Source organism: Triturus cristatus, chromosome 3_2, assembly GCF_964204655.1.
Source record: "Triturus cristatus chromosome 3_2, aTriCri1.1, whole genome shotgun sequence".
Classification (NCBI taxonomy): domain Eukaryota; kingdom Metazoa; phylum Chordata; class Amphibia; order Caudata; family Salamandridae; genus Triturus; species Triturus cristatus.
In genome coordinates this window covers 361,408,439-361,431,345 of record NC_140584.1, presented here as the reverse complement: position 1 = coordinate 361,431,345, position 22,907 = coordinate 361,408,439, and the positions used below count along the sequence as shown (strand labels likewise).

Below are 22,907 nucleotides of genomic sequence, written 5' to 3'. Positions count from 1 at the left end.
AGCCCAGAATGTATGCTGTCTGGATGGCTGCCCTGATGGCAGGGTGGTGAAAACCTTCCTGTCAGATCGGTTTAGGGTCTTTGTCAAGTGCCCGGCTGGTTTAAAATGGATAGCTCAGCGTCCCCGCTCGCCAGTGTTTCCCAAAACAATATCCCTGGCTTGTCTGCCTGTGCCAGTTTGTGTGGGCTGTGACCTTTCGCCTCCCTCTGGGTCAGAGGGCATGACCTAGAAGCAATTGTTTCTCCTCTCTGTGTCGCTGTGAATCAAGATGGTTGGTTAACAGGTGAGAAAGGCGAAATCATTAATATGGCACCCGGGACTGCGGAAACACTGAGGCCCACGCCTGGATGCTGCCAGTGGAAACAGACCAAACTGCAGGACTACCGTAAAGCATCTTTACCCGTATGTATATGGAACGAAACACCTGTTCCACTTCAGCTTTATGTTTAGTTTAAACGATCTCCAGGGCATGGACAACAAAACTGCCACTCAACTTTTTAACAATAGAGAATATGTAAATGGTCAAAATGACATCAAAACAACTAAAATCCAATAAGGGAAACTGGAGATATGTATGTTTACTGTTTGAAATACATTTTAGCATCAAATGGCACAAAGTGCTAACCTTGGACAACTGGTCGCTCTAGCCTGGGACAAGAGTAAGGGTTGATGCCCACTGTGATTGAGCGTGGGTCAGATACGAGGCCCAGGTGAGTCCTGGTCAAAGAGTTACCTTTGGACTTGGACATTTTTCCTGGAGGAAAGGTGGTTGTTAACGAGTGTGTGGCGTGGCAAGCTGGATCTCATTTGGGGTTCAGTGAAGATGGGAAAGATTCGGGTGGGAGAAATCCAGCATCCGTGTCCAAAAATGTCTCCCTGTTGATTGACTGTGGCTCGGCGCTGCTCTTGGTAAAGCACTCTATGTTCAGACTTAAAAACGTTTCTGGAAGTCAGATTTCATTCAGTGAAACAAACCAGCAAGTTGGATCTGACTGGTGATTAAATGGATTTGGTTCGCTGGTGGTCCACGTTTCCCGCAATTTCTTCAGAGGAAAAGTTTGCAAAACATTTCTAAGTCACAGCCTTTGCAGTTTAGGCAGGATGAGTACACGCTAACACCATCCAAGAGCTCCAACCCCTCGGGAATAGTACTTGGGGTCAGGACTCACTCCAACAGAAGCCATCAGTATGGTCCTGGGCAGGTCTAGTTGAAACTGACCATCTGTGCTCTTTCAGGAAAGTGAACTTCTTGCAGTTATTGTGTCCATGTAGTTTAGCAGGAGGTATGCATCTGACCCTTGGAATGCACTTCTTGGTCATGGGTAAAAGTGGGAGCAGGCCCAGACCTTAGAGTTCTCACAGGTCAGAACAGCAGATACAGTCCTTCTTCTACCTTCCACAGGTCCAGCAGTGTTCTGAAGTGGGGGCCCAGAGATACCACCTTTATGCCACGCACCAGCCTGTGGGTGGGGAAACTCCAGCCACTCCCAACCCAACGGGATACATGTTCACAGGGGTGGCCCTACCGACTTTTGCAGCACTCCTGTATATTTTACAGTAAACTATCCAATGGTGGCCTTCTCTTTTTTGTTGTTGATTATTTTGATTGATTTTCAGGAAAAGAAAAAAATTCAATGTAATTACACTGCATCACATTGACAACATTATGCATGACGAATTGCATATATAAAGCATGAGAAAAAGCAGATACAGTATTGATGGGGTGTTAAGTAACCATAATAGCGATATTATTTATACAGTATTAGCATACTTTAGCTCTAAAATCTTGTCTCTAACATTATTAACCATAACATAAATAGTCTGTTCTGCGTGTTTCATACATTTGCTCCATAATGACTGTATATGCTCTACTAAACTGCCCACGGATATGCAAATATACAAACAGGTGTATATATGATGGCGCTGTGTGCACTTGGGAGGGGCGTCGGCATCCCATATTGTTGTACATGTTATCACTTATGCTGATCGTGATCATGAAAGTATCAGCGAAGTGTGCATGTCATCTGGCCTGCCACATGTTCCAGTCATCGCTATGGGAGCGCCACCTGGTGTGGTGTTGATGTAGATGTATCCGGTTGGATGGAGTGGAATTTGGCCTCTATGACAGTAAGTAGTCTTGCCATTGCGTGGGATTAGTAAGTGGTGGGTGCCTCGCTGTGTTAAATATCTGTATATATGAACAATGGTTCCGTAGGGAGAACAATTATTTACAATTGGGATAGATCAATTAAACATAACACACAGCATGCGATGATCTAGCAAACAATTAATCCTAAACAATGAATAATAATTCAAAAAACGTAATAATTTATTTTTTGTATTTCATGTGAATTTCAAATCATTCATCAACTCCTTTGGGTATGTACAAGAAAGGAAAAAGGCTGTATATACAATAATATTTGCAAGAAAGCGACGCAGTGACAAAGTGAATAAGGTGACTCGGTGTGATAGTGAAAATGTGAATATTTACAATATATGTACGTGATTGTCAATAAAATACAAAGAAAGTTTTGCAAAGATTTTTTACAAAAAAAGTCCTCAGCTGAATTATGGATAGATAGTAACCCTTGTAAGGCACAGGTCCTAATTTTTCTGTATATACAAGGAATTCCAATTAGTACGGGACTGTGGAACCGTCAACGTTTCGACCCTATATCAACCAGTTGTTCTATACAGTCATATCGGGTCTTCTTCAGGACCCGGGGGGTGTATAACAGCCTACATAAAATAAATATATATAGATCAGTTTCTGTGCTGTGTTAAAGGTATAAAAACAGGGAAGATTAGAGTTTTCCCATCAACTCACCTAATTGTAGGTGATAGGGCAAATGTCCAACAGTATGACGTGGTTGCCGCTCAATTTCAGTCAGAAGAGACTACCTAATGACATGTGTGCACATTAGTAAGCACATATTGGATGTAAAACTTAATTATACAACATTAGGGACGTGTAAACATAATTTACCAGTGTTGTAGAAGATCTAGATTCGTCTTCGTCTAGTTATTTAATCATTTTCCTCTCTTTCCATTCAGATTAACGAGCCAGGTGTGAATCACTAAAGACATAAACGCAGATAAGAATACTCAGAATGATAACCGGATAACCCAAATTAGGTACCATTAGGGATTAGTGGCCCAAGTGATGGCTCACCTGACTTCCAGGTAGATACTCTGTACTGCGGGAGGCACGGTTATCAGGATGCAATTTCGACTAGAAAAAACCATAAATACACCCTCATTAAATACCACTAACTTCGTGTGGTCTGTAGATATTGCAAAAGCTCCCAAACTATTAAGTCATGGTCTGTCCTGATTCCCTTCGTTGGCACTATACAATGCGGTCCTATTGGAGAGAGATTCCTATAATGAGCGATGAATCAGCCCAATCTGTGCATACGAGAACCAAGCAGTGTATAATCGACCCTAAAAAACATTTCTACAGGTTCTAGCGATGAATCAGCACAATCGGTGCATGAGAGCACCAGGCAGTGTGTAATCGATCATAAAAACATTTCTACAGGTTCTAGCTAATATATGCCACATAAACTAATCGGCCGTCATTTAAACGATAACTACTTCGCGCTCCACAAGCGTCACACACGACTCCTTAGAGATTGCTCCTACCTGATGTTTTAGTATATTTTCTCAATCTCGGGGAGTCCGTCCGAAGCACGCCACCAGCTCGAGTGCAGAGCGTGCAGCAGCTAAATAGTAGCTGTTCATGGATATAGAGACAGGACTCTCTAAAGGACCAATCGGTCGGGTTTAGGAAATGCCAAATTTGTTACGATGTTTGTCTGCATGGGAATGGGGACATGACGTATTTCGGCGGGTGATACAATTACTCAAACTTGCAATTCTAATCAGAACAAAGTGTTTGCGCGAATGATAAACAAGCTAGAGCTTGCCAATCTTAACAGACATTAACTTACGAGCATTTCATTACAATGTTAGTAAGTTCATCACTGCAAAAGTCAAAGTAACATCTTATTTTCCATGCTTGAACACAATAAATTGATCGAACAAACAATACAATTATAGAGTTTTTGGAATTTTTGGAAAAAGCATAGCATTGCTATTGTGATAAATGGCAGTTGTTCTAGATAGTGCGAAAAGTAGTGGAAATAGATTTCCCCTCAGCCTATTCGGATGGACCAGTTTGAGTATAGTGTATAGACATATAATAGTGTCATTAGGATGGTTGCTATGTACAGTGTGTTTCATGTAGAATACACGTAATATAAAAAGGATGTCATTATATATGCATTTTTCACAACTTTTCGTCGCACCTTAGTGACAGGACAACAAATGGTGGTCATGTTATGCAGCTATGAAGTATTGTCAATGGACTAACATGCTCATCGCAGATAGCATGTCATTAAGATGATTTAGACCTTGCCGTGTACAGTGTGTTTCATATAGAATAACCGTAATATGAAGATGTTTCATATAGAATAACCGTAATATGAAGATGGTATCATTACATGTGCATTTTTCAAATGTTTATCGAATCTTTGGACCAAGACAGAAAATTAATACAATAATCATGACATGAAACTATGGATAGTTGTCAATAATCCAACAAGCTTATCGCAGACAGGCGAAGTGGCAATCTATAATTACCTAAAGCATAGCATTCCCAGTTGTTTATTAGTCTCCTCATTTTCGTTGAGCCCTGTCTTTACAGAATCCAGAGAGTGGATCCATCTACACTCCTTATAATTGAGCATGGAATGAATGTTGCCACCCCTCGGATGCAGCCGCACCCTCTCAATTACCGTCCATCTCATACTGTCTGGTGGATGGTTGAGGCTTAGGAAATGGTCCACTAGAGGTGCCCCTTGTGTTCTGCATTTAATCCTGCTCATGTGTTGCAAGATTCTACACTTGATTTTTTGTGTAGTTTGCCCTACATATACTTTATCGCATGGGCAGTAAATTGCATAAATAACGTTGTTACTGTTACAATTAGTAAATGTAGGTCGCGTGTAGCTTTTTGTACCATACACAAATACTATACCCTCTATCGATGAAACACAAGCCTTACAGTTGCCGCATTTTTTATGGCCCAAGATCGGTGGTAATGATAGTTGCGAGCGTAAGTCTGGTTTAGGGGGACTATGAAGGTAGGCACTGACCACTGTATCTTTTACACTCTTGCCACGTTTAAAAGCAAATAGTGGTAATTCCGTAGTCCCAATTTCTGTAGCTACCAGATTCCAATACTTAACGATTGTTTTTTTGATGGATTGGCTGTCTGGGTTAAAGGTGGTGACACAAACCATTCTATCACTCATCCTTTCACTTTTTTTAGTCTCTAATAGAGTCTCTCGTGGGCAGTACCAGGCTCTCTTTTTGGCCCGTTTCAAGAGGGTGCTAGGGTAACCTCTGTCTCTTAGCCTTTTAGTTAAAACTGTCGCTTCAGCAAAGTAATCTGTTCTCTGTGTACAATTCCGGCGCAGTCTAAGGAACTGCCCGTAGGGCAGATTATCACGGAGACTACGGGGATGGTTGGAGTTATAGCTAAGGAGAGCATTTCTCTCAATCGGTTTTCTATACAGTCCAGTATAGAGTACACCCTCCGTCGTTTTCACATTGAGGTCTAGGAAGCTTATAGTTTCACTGTTTTCGCTCATTGTAAATTTTATGTCATTGGATCTTCCATTTAGCCATTCAAAGAACGACTTGAGGATCGTTATTGAACCGGTCCAGATCATAAAGACATCATCAATATATCTTTTCCATATATTGATGCTGTCTCTATACGGATTATTCTCACCATACAGAAAGGCCCACTCAAAATGGTTCATGTAAAGATTTGCCAGGGACGGCGCATAGCTCGCGCCCATAGCAACGCCCTTGCATTGGAAAAAGTATTGGTTTTGAAACACAAAGTAGTTTTTTGTCATTGCGATGTCCAACATTGCTATTAAAAAATCCGTGGGGATTCTATGGGGAGTAGGTCTTGTGTTAAGTACCTCTTGTACTACAGCCAGTGCCTCTTGTTGTGGAATGCTCGTGTACAAAGAGGACACGTCTAAGGTTACCAAGAGTTGTTTCTCCTTATCAAATGGATGGTCCTCTATGAACTGGATCATTTGAGTTGAATCCCGAACATAGGATTTGGTGGCAATCACAAATGGCTGTAGAAAGTAATCTATGTATTGGTTTAAAGGTTCCAATATGGAGCCACAACCCGATACGATTGGGCGTCCCGGTGGCTTATCAAGGTTCTTATGGACCTTAGGCAGAGTATAAATTGTTGGAATTCTCGGGTTAGTTTGGGTGAGAAATTTAGACTCTGGGATACTCAGGAAACCTGATTCAAGTGCTTGTGCTAGTAAGGAGTCAATCAGAATTTTTATTTCGGACGTAGGATCCTTTGTGATTGGTTGATAGCTATCACGGTCATTGAGTTGTCTTTGGATCTCATCTATGTAATCGCTTCGATTTTGTATTACGATTGAACCCCCTTTATCCGCAGCTTTGATAATTATTTGGTCGTTGTTCTTTAGGGACTGTAGGGCCAATTTTTCTCTCAATGAGATGTTATAGGGGACAAATCTAGGTTTGTCCAATGTGGACAACACTTCATGTGTAACAATTTGCTCAAAAGCTACAATTTTTTGGCTCATAGTCTGTATAACAGGTGTAAAAACAGAATCAGGTTTGAAAGGTGTTGCTGCAATAGATCGAACACAAGGTTCTCTTTGTGCAAAAAAATACTTTAGTCTGACCTTTCTGAAAAACTGCATCAATTCAAGTTTTACCATAAAGGGATCCGTTCTCTGAGTGGGCACAAAAGATAGCCCTTTTGAAAGAATATTGTTTTCTTCTTGCGATAAAGTATATTTGGAAAGATTAATGATAGGATTGCTCTCGTTTGCAGCCACCGGTTCCCTTTGGATACTATTGGGAGTCAGAGCGTCTCTAGTGTTATCCTCTCTGGAAGGCACATTTGTCAGTAGCAAGGTCACATTAGAATTCTCAGAAATTACAGTGTCAGACGTTGTATTAGGGGGAGTCGGCGTTACCATCGATATGTCTGGCGTCTTGTTGAAATTTCCCCATGGTTCCCCTGGTCGTAGAATCTCACTTGTTGGTTGCCTCTTTGGGGTGGGGGATTCTGATTTCCCCTCTGGGTGTAGACTTGTTGGTTCCCGCCCCTGCCACGATACCAACCTCTCTGCCTTTGAAAACCCCTCCCTCTGTTGGAACTCCATGGTGCGTCTTGTAAGGCTTGTGTTTCATCGATAGAGGGTATAGTATTTGTGTATGGTACAAAAAGCTACACGCGACCTACATTTACTAATTGTAACAGTAACAACGTTATTTATGCAATTTACTGCCCATGCGATAAAGTATATGTAGGGCAAACTACACAAAAAATCAAGTGTAGAATCTTGCAACACATGAGCAGGATTAAATGCAGAACACAAGGGGCACCTCTAGTGGACCATTTCCTAAGCCTCAACCATCCACCAGACAGTATGAGATGGACGGTAATTGAGAGGGTGCGGCTGCATCCGAGGGGTGGCAACATTCATTCCATGCTCAATTATAAGGAGTGTAGATGGATCCACTCTCTGGATTCTGTAAAGACAGGGCTCAACGAAAATGAGGAGACTAATAAACAACTGGGAATGCTATGCTTTAGGTAATTATAGATTGCCACTTCGCCTGTCTGCGATAAGCTTGTTGGATTATTGACAACTATCCATAGTTTCATGTCATGATTATTGTATTAATTTTCTGTCTTGGTCCAAAGATTCGATAAACATTTGAAAAATGCACATGTAATGATACCATCTTCATATTACGGTTATTCTATATGAAACATCTTCATATTACGGTTATTCTATATGAAACACACTGTACACGGCAAGGTCTAAATCATCTTAATGACATGCTATCTGCGATGAGCATGTTAGTCCATTGACAATACTTCATAGCTGCATAACATGACCACCATTTGTTGTCCTGTCACTAAGGTGCGACGAAAAGTTGTGAAAAATGCATATATAATGACATCCTTTTTATATTACGTGTATTCTACATGAAACACACTGTACATAGCAACCATCCTAATGACACTATTATATGTCTATACACTATACTCAAACTGGTCCATCCGAATTGGCTGAGGGGAAATCTATTTCCACTACTTTTCGCACTATCTAGAACAACTGCCATTTATCACAATAGCAATGCTATGCTTTTTCCAAAAATTCCAAAAACTCTATAATTGTATTGTTTGTTCGATCAATTTATTGTGTTCAAGCATGGAAAATAAGATGTTACTTTGACTTTTGCAGTGATGAACTTACTAACATTGTAATGAAATGCTCGTAAGTTAATGTCTGTTAAGATTGGCAAGCTCTAGCTTGTTTATCATTCGCGCAAACACTTTGTTCTGATTAGAATTGCAAGTTTGAGTAATTGTATCACCCGCCGAAATACGTCATGTCCCCATTCCCATGCAGACAAACATCGTAACAAATTTGGCATTTCCTAAACCCGACCGATTGGTCCTTTAGAGAGTCCTGTCTCTATATCCATGAACAGCTACTATTTAGCTGCTGCACGCTCTGCACTCGAGCTGGTGGCGTGCTTCGGACGGACTCCCCGAGATTGAGAAAATATACTAAAACATCAGGTAGGAGCAATCTCTAAGGAGTCGTGTGTGACGCTTGTGGAGCGCGAAGTAGTTATCGTTTAAATGACGGCCGATTAGTTTATGTGGCATATATTAGCTAGAACCTGTAGAAATGTTTTTATGATCGATTACACACTGCCTGGTGCTCTCATGCACCGATTGTGCTGATTCATCGCTAGAATCTGTAGAAATGTTTTTTAGGGTCGATTATACACTGCTTGGTTCTCGTATGCACAGATTGGGCTGATTCATCGCTCATTATAGGAATCTCTCTCCAATAGGACCGCATTGTATAGTGCCAACGAAGGGAATCAGGACAGACCATGACTTAATAGTTTGGGAGCTTTTGAAATATCTACAGACCACACGAAGTTAGTGGTATTTAATGAGGGTGTATTTATGGTTTTTTCTAGTCGAAATTGCATCCTGATAACCGTGCCTCCCGCAGTACAGAGTATCTACCTGGAAGTCAGGTGAGCCATCACTTGGGCCACTAATCCCTAATGGTACCTAATTTGGGTTATCCGGTTATCATTCTGAGTATTCTTATCTGCGTTTATGTCTTTAGTGATTCACACCTGGCTCGTTAATCTGAATGGAAAGAGAGGAAAATGATTAAATAACTAGACGAAGACGAATCTAGATCTTCTACAACACTGGTAAATTATGTTTACACGTCCCTAATGTTGTATAATTAAGTTTTACATCCAATATGTGCTTACTAATGTGCACACATGTCACTAGGTAGTCTCTTCTGACTGAAATTGAGCGGCAACCACGTCATACTGTTGGACATTTGCCCTATCACCTACAATTAGGTGAGTTGATGGGAAAACTCTTATCTTCCCTGTTTTTATACCTTTAACACAGCACAGAAACTGATCTATATATATTTATTTTATGTAGGCTGTTATACACCTCCCGTGTCCTGAAGAAGACCCGATATGACTGTATAGAACAACTGGTTGATATAGGGTCGAAACGTTGACGGTTCCACAGTCCCGTACTAATTGGAATTCCTTGTATATACAGAAAAATTAGGACCTGTGCCTTACAAGGGTTACTATCTATCCATAATTCAGCTGAGGACTTTTTTTGTAAAAAATCTTTGCAAAACTTTCTTTGTATTTTATTGACAATCACGTACATATATTGTAAATATTCACATTTTCACTATCACACCGAGTCACCTTATTCACTTTGTCACTGCGTCGCTTTCTTGCAAATATTATTGTATATACAGCCTTTTTCATTTCTTGTACATACCCAAAGGAGTTGATGAATGATTTGAAATTCACATGAAATATAAAAAATAAATTATTACGTTTTTTGAATTATTATTCATTGTTTAGGATTAATTGTTTGCTAGATCATCGCATGCTGTGTGTTATGTTTAATTGATCTATCCCAATTGTAAATAATTGTTCTCCCTACGGAACCATTGTTCATATATATTGATGAGGCCCAGGTTCCTTGGGCTATAGGGTCACCCCTGTGTGCTTAACTCGTGTTAAATATCTGGTTCACCTGTTCAGATACCAGTGCCTTACGGAGATGTAAAAGCCATACATATTCGCTTGGGCCTGTGGGCCACTTCCAAGACATCGCCAGGCATCACTCGGACAGTCCTAATGCAAGGTCCAGGAATTTGTTAAGACCCTTCCAACGAGCACTGCGTCTTGTGACACAAAGCACAAAACACAGAGCCTGGGCATTACCAAAGCTCCCGATGCCTCCGTCAGGATCTCGGCTATACCGTTTCAGTATGCTCCTAATTGGGTGCATGACCATACCATGGGAATGTAGTATCCACTGTCGTGCACCTAGGGCATATGTCCGAGGAGGTAGGACACATATGGGCTAGTCTATGTGGGGTTAGGTAAGTGTAATGGAGGTAATACAATTGTGTGTATTTCAGCCTACCATTACTCGATATACACTTAGGATAGCCTACGCACTGTGCCCACTGCTTGCCCGTCATACTAACTGCTAAAGCGGAGTCCCAGTAATCCCGTAGAGGTGCCAACAGGGCTGTAGAGTTAGGTCTGAGAGAGCTGTACAGTGCAGTGACTGCCTTTCTGCTTCGGCCGTGGGTCAGTAGTGTTTGTAATACCTGGGATATAGTAGGCTCAGTACGTGTAGTTCCCATGTCTGGTGAAGCCATTGCGTTAACGGTGCATAGAGCAGAAAGGTGCCCCATGGCACTCCGCAATCATGTACCAGATGCTCGAACTCGCATAAGTTTGTATCCACGAACAGATCTCCCCATGTGCTTAATCCAGCAGTATGAAGTAAAGAGTGTGAGGGGCACTCTATTTGTACTTCTCCAAACAGTTTTGTCAATGCAATTCTATGTTGCGTGCAAACAAGGATCGGAGATCTGCCTATGTCCCTAAAATCAATGAAGCGTATATTCAGGATTGTGCCTGAAAAACCTATTTGCACTGCTGTGTGTGTTTAACATCCAAAATCAACACTTTAATCCCGTTCACCAATATTGAACCATATCATATACACAAATCTCAATAACAAACTTTTGACCATCGATTTGTTTGGTTCACTGATTCATATATTTAACTCAAATTTCTCAGCGTATCAAAACATTAATGATATAATTTTTTACATTTAAAACAAACATTGATTCATTGTTTAAAACCACATCTTCATCTGTTCCATTCATTTTACAAAGTTGCCTTTGCCTGATGCATTTCGGTACGTAAAAAGTCCCTTCTTCAGGGGCCACTGTGTTTAAATAAACATAAAGGAACATAATTACAAAATGAAAAAGAAACAACATTACTTTATCAATTTGAGGAATCTGTACAACTACCAATCCCACCACTTAAAATCAGTGAAGTTAGTGTGTTGAACAAATGCGCTATGTAACATCACCACTAAGTGTCACCTCAAACCTAAAACCGACACCATGATTATTTGACCAAATCTGCCAAGTTTACTCACCATGCAAAAACGCCTTTCCTGTGACATAAAATGATTAATTAGAGATCCGTATTCTAATTCTGATCTACAAAATACAAACATTATCATGGATACGTGTGCCATGTACCTTGTAGACAATGTCTTTAAGCTATATTGTAGAGCAGTGTGGCTGCTGTGTAGCATGTTGAAAAGTTATAATAAAAAGAGTTATAAGCATTTTTGTTACCCTATATATGACGTTATGTACAACTGACCGATGGTATTAAAAAAATAGAATTAACATGAAAAAAGTCTTCCAGTTTTTTTGTCTTGGAATGCTGGCAACTTCTTCCTGCCTGTTCTAATGCTTTTTTTTAGCCTTTTTTTGTTTATGGGGGCATAAACAAAGGGAGGGTGGAGGTTGGGAAATAGTACCAGAATTACAACACGAGCAGCAGACGGACACTAGGGAAGAATAACAAGATGCCAGATTCCCAGAGCAGACTGAGGTGGTGCTGAGGTGGTGGTATGCTGGTGCGGAGGTGATGCTCAGGTGATGCTGAGTGGAACTGAGTTGGTTCTGAGTGAAGCTGATGTGGTGCTGATTGATGCTGTTCTGATGTTGACGTAATACTGTGCTGGTGCTGAGGTGGTGCTGTGCTGGTGTTATGGTGGTGATGCGCTGATGCTGGGTTGGTGCTGCACTGATGAGGAGGTGGTGATGTGCTTGTGCTGAGGTGGTGCTGTGGTGGTGCTGAGGTGGTGCTTTGCTGATGCTGAGGTGGTGCTGTGCTGATGCTGTGCTGGTGCTGAGGTGGTGCTGCACCAGTGCTGAGGTAGTGCTAAATGATACTGAGGTGGTGATAAAGTGGTGGTGTGCTTGTGCAGGGGTGGTGTTGATTGATGCTGAAGTGGTGTTGAGTGATGCTTTGGTGGTGCTGTGCTTGTGCTCAGGTGGTGCTGACTGATGCTGAGTTGGTGCTGTGCTGGTGCTGAGGTGAATCTGCACTGGTGCTGAGGTGGTGTTGCACTAATGCTGAAGTGGTGTGACAATGGTGCTGAGCTGCTCCTGAGGTGGTGCTGCGCTTGTGCTGAGGTGGTACTGTGCTGATGCTGTGGTAAGGCTGCGCTGTTGCTGGATTGGTGATGCTGCACTGATGTGGAGTTCGTGCTGAGGTGGTGCTGTGGTTGTGTTGAGTGATGCTGAGGAGTGGCTGCATTGGTGCTGATGTGGTGCTGGGTGATGCTGTGCTGGGAGATGCTGTGGTGGTGCTCAGTCATGCTGAGGTGGTGGTGCTCTGCTGGTGCTCAGGTGGTGCTGAGCTGTTGGTGCTCAGACGGTGCTGAGTGATGCTAAGTTGGTGCTATGCCTGGGTGATGCCCTGATGCTGAGGTGGTGATGCGTTGATGCTGAAGTGGTGCTGTGTTGGTGCTGAATTGCTGCTGAGGTGGGGCTTTGCTTGTGCTGAGGTGGTGCTGCATTGTTGGTGGTGCACTGATGCATAGGTGGTGCTGTGCTGATGCTGGGATGGTGCTGTGCTGATGATGAGATGGAGCTGAGGTGGTGCTGTGCTTGTGCTGAATTGATGCAGCACTGGTGGTGGTGTACTAATGAGGAGGTGGTTGTATGCTGATGCTGAGATGGTACGGTGGCAATGCTGAGGTGGTGCTGTGGTGGTGTTCAGGTGATGCTGATTGATGCTGAGATGATGCTGAGTGATGCTGAGGTGGTGCTGAGTGATGCTGCACTCAGGCTCAGGTGATGCTGAGCTGGTGCTCAGGTGGTGCTAGGTTGGTGCTGTGCTGAGGTGGCACTGCACTGATACTGAGGTGGTGCTCCATTGGTGATGAATTGCTGCTTACGTTGAGTTGCTCTGGTGCTGAGGTGGGGCTGCGCTGGTGCTGAGGTGGGGCTGCTCTACTGGTGGTGCACTGATGCAGAGGTGGTGCTGTGCTGATGCTGAGATGGTGCTGTGCTGATGCTGGGTTTGTGCTGCGCTATTGCTGTGGTGGTACTGTGCTGGTGCTAAGTTGGTGGTGTTGCACTGATGCTGAGTTGGTGCTGCAATGACGGTGATGCACTGATGAGGAGGTGGCACTGTGCTGATGCTGAGATGATGCTGTGCTGATGCTGATGTGGTGCTGTGGTGATGCTTAGGTGCTGCTCTGCTGATGCTGAGGTGGTGCCGATGCTGTGCTGAGGTGGTGCTGCACTGGTGCTGAGGTTGTGCTGAGTGTACTGAGGAGATGCTGAGGTGGTGGTGTGCTTGTGCTGAGGTTGTGTTCAGGTGGTGCTGAGTGATACTGAGGTGGTGCTGAGGGGTGCTGAGGTGGGACTTAGTAATGCTGTGGTGGTGCTGAGTGATGCTGTGCTGCACTGATGCTGAGGTGGTGGTGCTGCACTGATGCTGAGTTAGTGCTGTGCTGGTGTTGTGGTGGTGCTGCACTGGTGCTGAAGTGGTGTGCTAGTGCTGCGGTGTTGCTGCCTGGTGCTGAGGTGGTGCTGTGCTAGGGCTGAGTGATACTGAGGTGCTGCTGTGCTGGTGTTGTGGTGGTGCTCAGGTACTACTGAGAGATGCTCCAGTGGTGCTGCCTAAGTGTTGCTGAGTGATGCTGATTGGTAATAAAGTGGTGCTGTGCTGATTCTGAGGTGGTGCTGTGGTGGTCCTGTGGTGGTGTTGCACTGTCTACTTGCAGGACACACTGTTAAGTAACCTCACATTACATGTCGCTTTTGGAGAGCTTGAGGAGGAATACCTTCATATTGGTTTTATTTCACCAACGATTATAACCTAAAAGAAAGCTTCAAAAGTTGAAAGCATGCAACATAAAGCTGCTTCCATTTTCATAAAATGGAGGAATAAGAGCATGTTTATCCCTTTATTCGTATCCAAATAATCACGCTGTCAAAAGCATAATGGAAATAGGTTGACCCGATTGTATGCCGTCTTCTTAAACTACACTTCCATTAAGTAAGTATATTATTTAAGGTTTGGACATTTGAGCTAATGAAACCAAAAATGCTATAAGATGAAAAACAGCATAGCCTCTGGCTGAAAAAGTGCTGGTGAAACCAAAGACAATAGAAAACAAAATATGGACATGATTTGCAGCCCTCGGCTGTGCGTGTTCGGAAAGCCAATCAAGCCAAAGCAAAAGAAAGAATAGTATGCTCAAACTAACATATATTATTATAAAGGAACAGTGGTCCCATTCAATTCGAGTAGATTAAAGTGCCACAATTAGTACAATGAAAAATTGGGTTTTATGTTTGAAAACAATGCAGAAATAACTAGAAAATTACAGTAAATAGTGAGAAAAGTAAAACAGTGAGTGAGTTGGTGGCAGGGTAACAGGAAATCAGCCGATTTCCGGTACCCAGGCAAGTGATTTAAGAGGTGACTTTTTGGTGCTCAAAGGTAATTTGTTAACAAAAAGTCAGTAAAACATTTCATACTCCGACATTTCAATTTGCAATACACTGGAGTTTAGAAATGGTTGTCGACGACGTTTCGATCCCTTAACGAGTAGTGGGATCTCTTCAGGACAAAGGAATGACAATTAATTGCCTGGGAGGTAGCAGTACCCGGAACGGGAAGAAGATGAAACAATAAGGCTAGTGTGTGATGCGCAGCCGCGTCAAAACCAACACTAGGGATTGTTAGTGTTGAAGTCCGGAATCCGTGGAAAGAGGTGTAGGCGGGAATTAGAGCCAGAATTAGGCGAGACACTGAATGGAAAAATCGGCCCGTCAGAAATTGTCTCAGACCGGGGCTCGAAGGATGTTGCAATTCCGTGTGGGCGGAAAAGTGAGCCAGGGTAAAGGTGAATCAAGGGGAGAGGTAAAAGTGGTCCGTTAGTTGCGAGCCAGGTCTGTGCTGAAAACCGATGGGAGTTCCGAGGCAGCCCGACCGGGCTTTCCGATGCGTTCGGAAAAATACAGCCGTGGGGCGGTAGCCCGGGAAATGTAAGCGTAGAAGAATGTCGATAGTTCCGATGCAATCCGTATAATAACGCGATAACCTGAGGAGCTTGCGAGGATCGCAAGCTCCTCAGGTTATCGCGTTATTATACGGATTGCATCGGAACTATCGACATTCTTCTACGCTTACATTTCCCGGGCTACCGCCCCACGGCTGTATTTTTCCGAACGCATCGGAAAGCCCGGTCGGGCTGCCTCGGAACTCCCATCGGTTTTCAGCACAGACCTGGCTCGCAACTAACGGACCACTTTTACCTCTCCCCTTGATTCACCTTTACCCTGGCTCACTTTTCCGCCCACACGGAATTGCAACATCCTTCGAGCCCCGGTCTGAGACAATTTCTGACGGGCCGATTTTTCCATTCAGTGTCTCGCCTAATTCTGGCTCTAATTCCCGCCTACACCTCTTTCCACGGATTCCGGACTTCAACACTAACAATCCCTAGTGTTGGTTTTGACGCGGCTGCGCATCACACACTAGCCTTATTGTTTCATCTTCTTCCCGTTCCGGGTACTGCTACCTCCCAGGCAATTAATTGTCATTCCTTTGTCCTGAAGAGATCCCACTACTCGTTAAGGGATCGAAACGTCGTCGACAACCATTTCTAAACTCCAGTGTATTGCAAATTGAAATGTCGGAGTATGAAATGTTTTACTGACTTTTTGTTAACAAATTACCTTTGAGCACCAAAAAGTCACCTCTTAAATCACTTGCCTGGGTACCGGAAATCGGCTGATTTCCTATTACCCTGCCACCAACTCACTCACTGTTTTACTTTTCTCACTATTTACTGTAATTTTCTAGTTATTTCTGCATTGTTTTCAAACATAAAACCCAATTTTTCATTGTACTAATTGTGGCACTTTAATCTACTCGAATTGAATGGGACCACTGTTCCTTTATAATAATATATGTTAGTTTGAGCATACTATTCTTTCTTTTGCTTTGGCTTGATTGGCTTTCCGAACACGCACAGCCGAGGGCTGCAAATCATGTCCATATTTTGTTTTCTATTGTCTTTGGTTTCACCAGCACTTTTTCAGCCAGAGGCTATGCTGTTTTTCATCTTATAGCATTTTTGGTTTCATTAGCTCAAATGTCCAAACCTTAAATAATATACTTACTTAATGGAAGTGTAGTTTAAGAAGACGGCATACAATCGGGTCAACCTATTTCCATTATGCTTTTGACAGCGTGATTATTTGGATACGAATAAAGGGATAAACATGCTCTTATTCCTCCATTTTATGAAAATGGAAGCAGCTTTATGTTGCATGCTTTCAACTTTTGAAGCTTTCTTTTAGGTTATAATCGTTGGTGAAATAAAACCAATATGAAGGTATTCCTCCTCAAGCTCTCCAAAAGCGACATGTAATGTGAGGTTACTTAACAGTGTGTCCTGCAAGTAGACAGTGCAACACCACCACAGGACCACCACAGCACCACCTCAGAATCAGCACAGCACCACTTTATTACCAATCAGCATCACTCAGCAACACTTAGGCAGCACCACTGGAGCATCTCTCAGTAGTACCTGAGCACCACCACAACACCAGCACAGCAGCACCTCAGTATCACTCAGCCCTAGCACAGCACCACCTCAGCACCAGGCAGCAACACCGCAGCACTAGCACACCACTTCATCACCAGTGCAGCACCACCACAACACCAGCACAGCACTAACTCAGCATCAGTGCAGCACCACCACCTCAGCATCAGTGCAGCACAGCATCACTCAGCACCACCACAGCATTACTAAGTCCCACCTCAGCACCCCTCAGCACCACCTCAGTATCACTCAGCACCACCTGAACACAACCTCAGCACAAGCACACCACCACCTCAGCATCTCCTCAGTACACTCAGCACAACCTCAGCACCAGTGCAGCACCACCTCAGCACAGCATCGGCACCACCTCAGCATCAGCAGAGCAGCACCTAAGCATCACCACAGCACCACATCAGCATCAGCACAGCATCATCTCAGCATCAGCACAGTGCCACCTCCTCATCAGTGCATCACCGTCATTGCAGCACCAACTCAGCATCAGTGCAACACCACCAACTTAGCACCAGCACAGTACCACCACAGCAATAGCGCAGCACAAACCCAGCATCAGCACAGCACCATCTCAGCATCAGCACAGCACCACCTCTGCATCAGTGCACCACCAGTAGAGCAGCCCCACCTCAGCACCAGCGCAGCCCCACCTCAGCACCAGAGCAACTCAACGTAAGCAGCAATTCATCACCAATGGAGCACCACCTCAGTATCAGTGCAGTGCCACCTCAGCACAGCACCAACCTAGCACCACCTGAGCACCAGCTCAGCATCACCTGAGCCTGAGTGCAGCATCACTCAGCACCACCTCAGCATCACTCAGCATCATCTCAGCATCAATCAGCATCACCTGAACACCACCACAGCACCACCTCAGCATTGCCACCGTACCATCTCAGCATCAGCATACAACCACCTCCTCATTAGTACACCACCACCAGTGCTGCATCAATTCAGCACAAGCACAGCACCACCTCAGCTCCATCTCATCATCAGCACAGCACCATCCCAGCATCAGCACAGCACCACCTATGCATCAGTGCACCACCAACAATGCAGCCCCACCTCAGCACAAGCAAAGCCCCACCTCAGCAGCAATTCAGCACCAACACAGCACCACTTCAGCATCAACGCATCACCACCTCAGCATCAGGGCATCACCCAGGCAAAGGACCACTGTTCCTTTATAATAATGTTTACACCCTTGGTCCCTTCTGACTCTTAGGGTCTCCTTGTTCCTTATAATCGTTCCAAACTAACATATATGGCAGATAATTAAATGATCCATGTGACAGGGCCAGTCTCCAGGGCGTGACCAAAACTGCGAAAGGAGGAACTAATGTAAACTATTCACCAACAAAAACAAAGGAATTTCGAAAGTCCCATGAAGGAATGAATGAAAATGGATGGGTGTGCTGAAAGCCCACACATTAGGAACAGCATGTCTCAGGAGACAGCGCATGCGCTGCCAAGGCAAGACCCAAAAACTGTCAGCCAAGTGTTCAAGAACAAGCTTAATCCGATTTGTAACTAAACTAAGAGACGTCATTGGCATGTACGGAATTTGGGGTCTTTCTCCTCGCACATCACTTATCTTCTCATCGTTGTGACAATTTCTGATTACATTTTGATGCTACAGGGCAGTCAATTTATCTAATTTTGGCATGCAAATGTGTTCTTTTCTGTAGTGTAATAAGCATGTACTCTATTAAGCAGGAGTGGTTATTTGTTAAACAGGGGAAGTTTGCCTTATGGATTTTGGTGCCACACAAAGGATACTCTTGTGTTTAAAGTTTGCTCTTGATTGCATTGCGTAGATGCAAAGGCCAAATACTGTTCTGCACATGTGTTTCATTGTAACTTTTTCCCAGACCTTAGCTTAAAAAGGTAAATATATATTGCCTGCATCTGCCTAACGCCATTTCTAAACAGTGTCAGGCACTGTAAAGTTGCATCATATCGTATAACTTGAGAGGACCTAAGAAGCTTGGCAGCATCAATTGTGCAATCACTTTCTAATCGACTACCGGTGTACATTAACATTGCAAGCTTCTGTGCTTGGAAAGCAAGCCTTTTTTTTCTAGTTTGGGCCCTCTTCCTAACAGATAAATGGCCAACTTGGGGGCATATCTACAAGACGGCGATAAAAAATAATTTTTACCGAAAAGCGGTGATAGTTGTATCGCTATATCAGCAAGGTCACGCTATCGCGTGAATCCTTGCCTTAGCGTTTGTTTTCCGAACGCCCAGCTTTGCATCTCTAATGAGATGCAAAGTGGGCGTTCCTTCCTGAAATAACTGGAGAAATGTTGCTAACCGTCATTTCTCCAATTATCAAGGGAATCACTAACAAGCATAGCGATAAGAAAAGTAGCGCTAACCTTGGTTATCGCTACTTTCCTTACGCCTGCTTTTGGTTTGACTTAGCCATGATATCCAATGGAAAGTGGATATCATGGTTAAATATGCCCTGCCCTATCAACAAGCTATCGTCAATTGTTGTGCGATTATCGCTGGATTTCCAGCGATAATCTCACATTTGGCAGCTTGCGCCAGGAATTTTATCGCTTTTGAGATAAACGTTGCTAATAGCACGCTATCTCAGCGATAAAATTCAGCGATAGCCGGCGATAATTATCCTAGCGCTAAGTGCGCTTAGTGATAATTATCGCCGGTTGGGTAAGCTTTGCATTGCATTATTAGTTCCTGTGTTACTCCTGAGTTGTCAATCTAATCCCGGTAGGCCCCAATGAATATTTCCATCCTTCCAAGGGAGAAAAATTTAGGATTAACTGAAATGTTCTACTGCAAATATCATGAACGCGTTTGGATAATATTGCAAAATCTTCAAGGTGAATTAAAAAAACTGTGAATCTGTGGGACATTTTCATTCATTTTCAGAGCGTCCTAGCAATGGTTTAACTGATGGTTTATTTGTATTTTTTGAAGGTTTAGAAGATATATTCCCAGACTATTGCAAGGATTGCAGATATGGAACTAAATCCTCCTACAAGCAAACAACGTGTTCACAAAAAGAAAATTAGCACCTTTCGAATTAAATTAGATAATAATTTTGTTTTTAAGTGTTACTGTAGCTAAAAGGAAAAATAAAAGCAATTCGATGGTCAGAAAAATATATTTTTAATTCTAACATGTATTGCCTAGCTTTTAAAAAGGTTTACAGTCTTTATGAATTATATAAGTATATCTACGAGCTAATAGAAAAAGGCATTTTTACAATTTTTAGAAACATAAATAAACGCGTTTAGGCGTGTGTTTAATCATGAGGGCATGCCTCTTTTCCTGACCATGGTCGCATTTATATGATGTATATGCAGATGGTGAATTTATCAACTGGAAAGCAAAATAATGCATAAATCCGAGCAATTTCCCTTATCGCGATTCACCGCGAGGGATATCATCTATTAGAAGGGCCTGCGTTGCATGATAGCAGAAGGAATCCGGCATGCACAGTCATGCTTTAAAAGGAAATTTTCCCAGCATGTGTTCCATGCCCATAAGACAATCCCAAAATGCAGTTTTCTACCTAAAGGCAGCAGGAACTTTCCATGTGTTGTGATTTTATGCATAGGAATTGCATATTTACATAGATATGAAAACATGCCTTTTAAGCAGTAGTAGAATTAGTCTGAAATGGCAACGGGGATGGAATTCGACACATAAAACGCCAACTTCAGTGGAATGTTTCAAAATAGGCACAGTCGGGTTTGAGGCTTCAGTGGATTAATGCACAGGCTACAGAGATCTGTACTTGAACTAGTGGTTGGAGGTCGGTATCTTCATGGGCCCATTCCGCCTTTCATCCTTCCGAGGTAGATAAAGAGAGTATCATTGAATTTGTCGACGATACACATATACCGGGTATAACATAATTCGATAGCCCTGACACACAGGCGGAGCAAAATTAAGCACTATGTACCAATGGATTATTTACTCAGTTTCAATAGATTCACATTCCCCTGCTCACCCCAGGCTGTGGTTCACTTCACGTTCTGTCCCCTGCATATAAAAACTCCCAAGATTAAAGTAGGTAAGTAACATGAGTGCACGACATGAAGTGTGTGTGAAGTGGCAACTTATTACATCCATGCTTCTAATAAGCCTAGAAAAAGCTATGACGCTCAAGACTTTGCAAATTTGAGATTGTTTAAATTATTTTGACACCTTTGAAAACCAGGCTTAGATTTCATTTTTTTCCCTTAATGAAGTCCGGGAAGATAAAGTGGCGCAGTTCTAAAGCAGAAATGTTCCTGTCACTGCACAGTGGTTTTCGTGGTTGTCAAGCAGTGTTGCTTGAATTTAGGGGGTTATTATGATGGTGGTGAACCTGCCACCACCAGGCTGTCGGTGGCAGGTTCATCGCCATCTTGCAACCATTCTCCGCCAGCCAGATTAGTATTGCGGGCGGTGTGTTGGAGGACGGAAATACCGTCCGGCACGGGTCCGACACAGACAATCGATACGATTGCCTGTCAGACCTGGCCAGCATACCTAAAATTGTGGTGGTGCCTAGCAGGCACTGTCCGCCACATTAGGATGCTGCATCAAACCAGCCTCCCAATGGCGATTCAATCGCCATTCAAAGCCTGGCAGGGATGTACTTTGCGGGTCCACCTTGTGCAGGGGCATGGAAATTGTGCACTTGGGGGGCACCGCGTGTTGCCTGCCACGTAGTGCAGGGAAATGCACAACATGCATTTTTACCATTGCAGCAAATACTGCAGCCAGCAGCGACTGCTGCAATGGTAAACATGCACGATGCGACCGCCACAGTGGCGGTCGCATTATAATTGCATGTGTTGGACCGCTGCCATATGGGTGGGTGGTCCCGATTCCCGGGATGATGGCGGACGGACTTAAGTCCGTCCTCCATCATAATCACCCCCTTATTTCTCAGATTCTAGAATTTACACAGTGGGAATTCTGTCAACGAGGAAAGGCGACCTGCAGCTGAGAGGTGGATATTGTGTTTGCATTCTGCCACTCAATCCCCGGCAGCCATCTTAGGCAGAGCTAGACCTGCAGGGGATGGAATAGGGGAGTGAAGCAAAACTAAACCTCGTGGAAAACGGGGACTTGCAAAATTATCAGACGAAGCCTGACCTCCTACCTTGGGGTTCAGTTTGCCCACCCATTGATAGATTCTAAAGGAACAAAGATTCGATGGCTCATGTTCGACAAATACTCAGAGAAAGCAAATGAAATCTACTCACACTCAAACGTCCAGGAATGCTGATTAACAACCACAGCAAGAAGAGGATTCTTTAAATAACCCAACTCTGAATGTTTCTGTACTTTGATTCTTTCAAGACAGTAGAACTGCCTTGAGGTACCATGCAGTTCTGGTTAGTGATGGGTGAAAGATTTCACAAAAAATATGGAAAGCAAATGATTTTGCTGCGCCCACCCACCGACTTGGAAAATTCTACATTCATACTTCTTAATGCTGGTTTTGGCTTCCTTGGTGCCGTGTAGGTACAGACTGAAAACCCGAATTACCTCAATTAATATTTAAGATGGTTTAGAAAGGGTGTTATGAAAAGAGGTGGCAGAAAGCTCCGCTTCAGTAGATCCACCCATGGGCAGGTATTAGAAAGGGCAAAAAAGTGTGTCAGTTCACCATTCTCTTTGGAGGGACGGTAGAGTCCTGTTTGGTTCACGATTAGTCAAATATCCAGGAAAGAAAAAATAAATAGTTTTTTGTATTTAAAAAGAAAGCTTCCAAAGTTGTTTGAAACTCTTAACA

At 43.3% G+C, this 22,907-nt stretch overlaps 1 long non-coding RNA gene across 1 annotated transcript in view; it reads left to right on the top strand.

The window, feature by feature from the left end:
* LOC146857381 (uncharacterized) overlaps positions 1-22,907 on the top strand; it is a 217,281-nt gene that overhangs the window by 163,050 nt on the left and 31,324 nt on the right. The window lies entirely within an intron of this gene.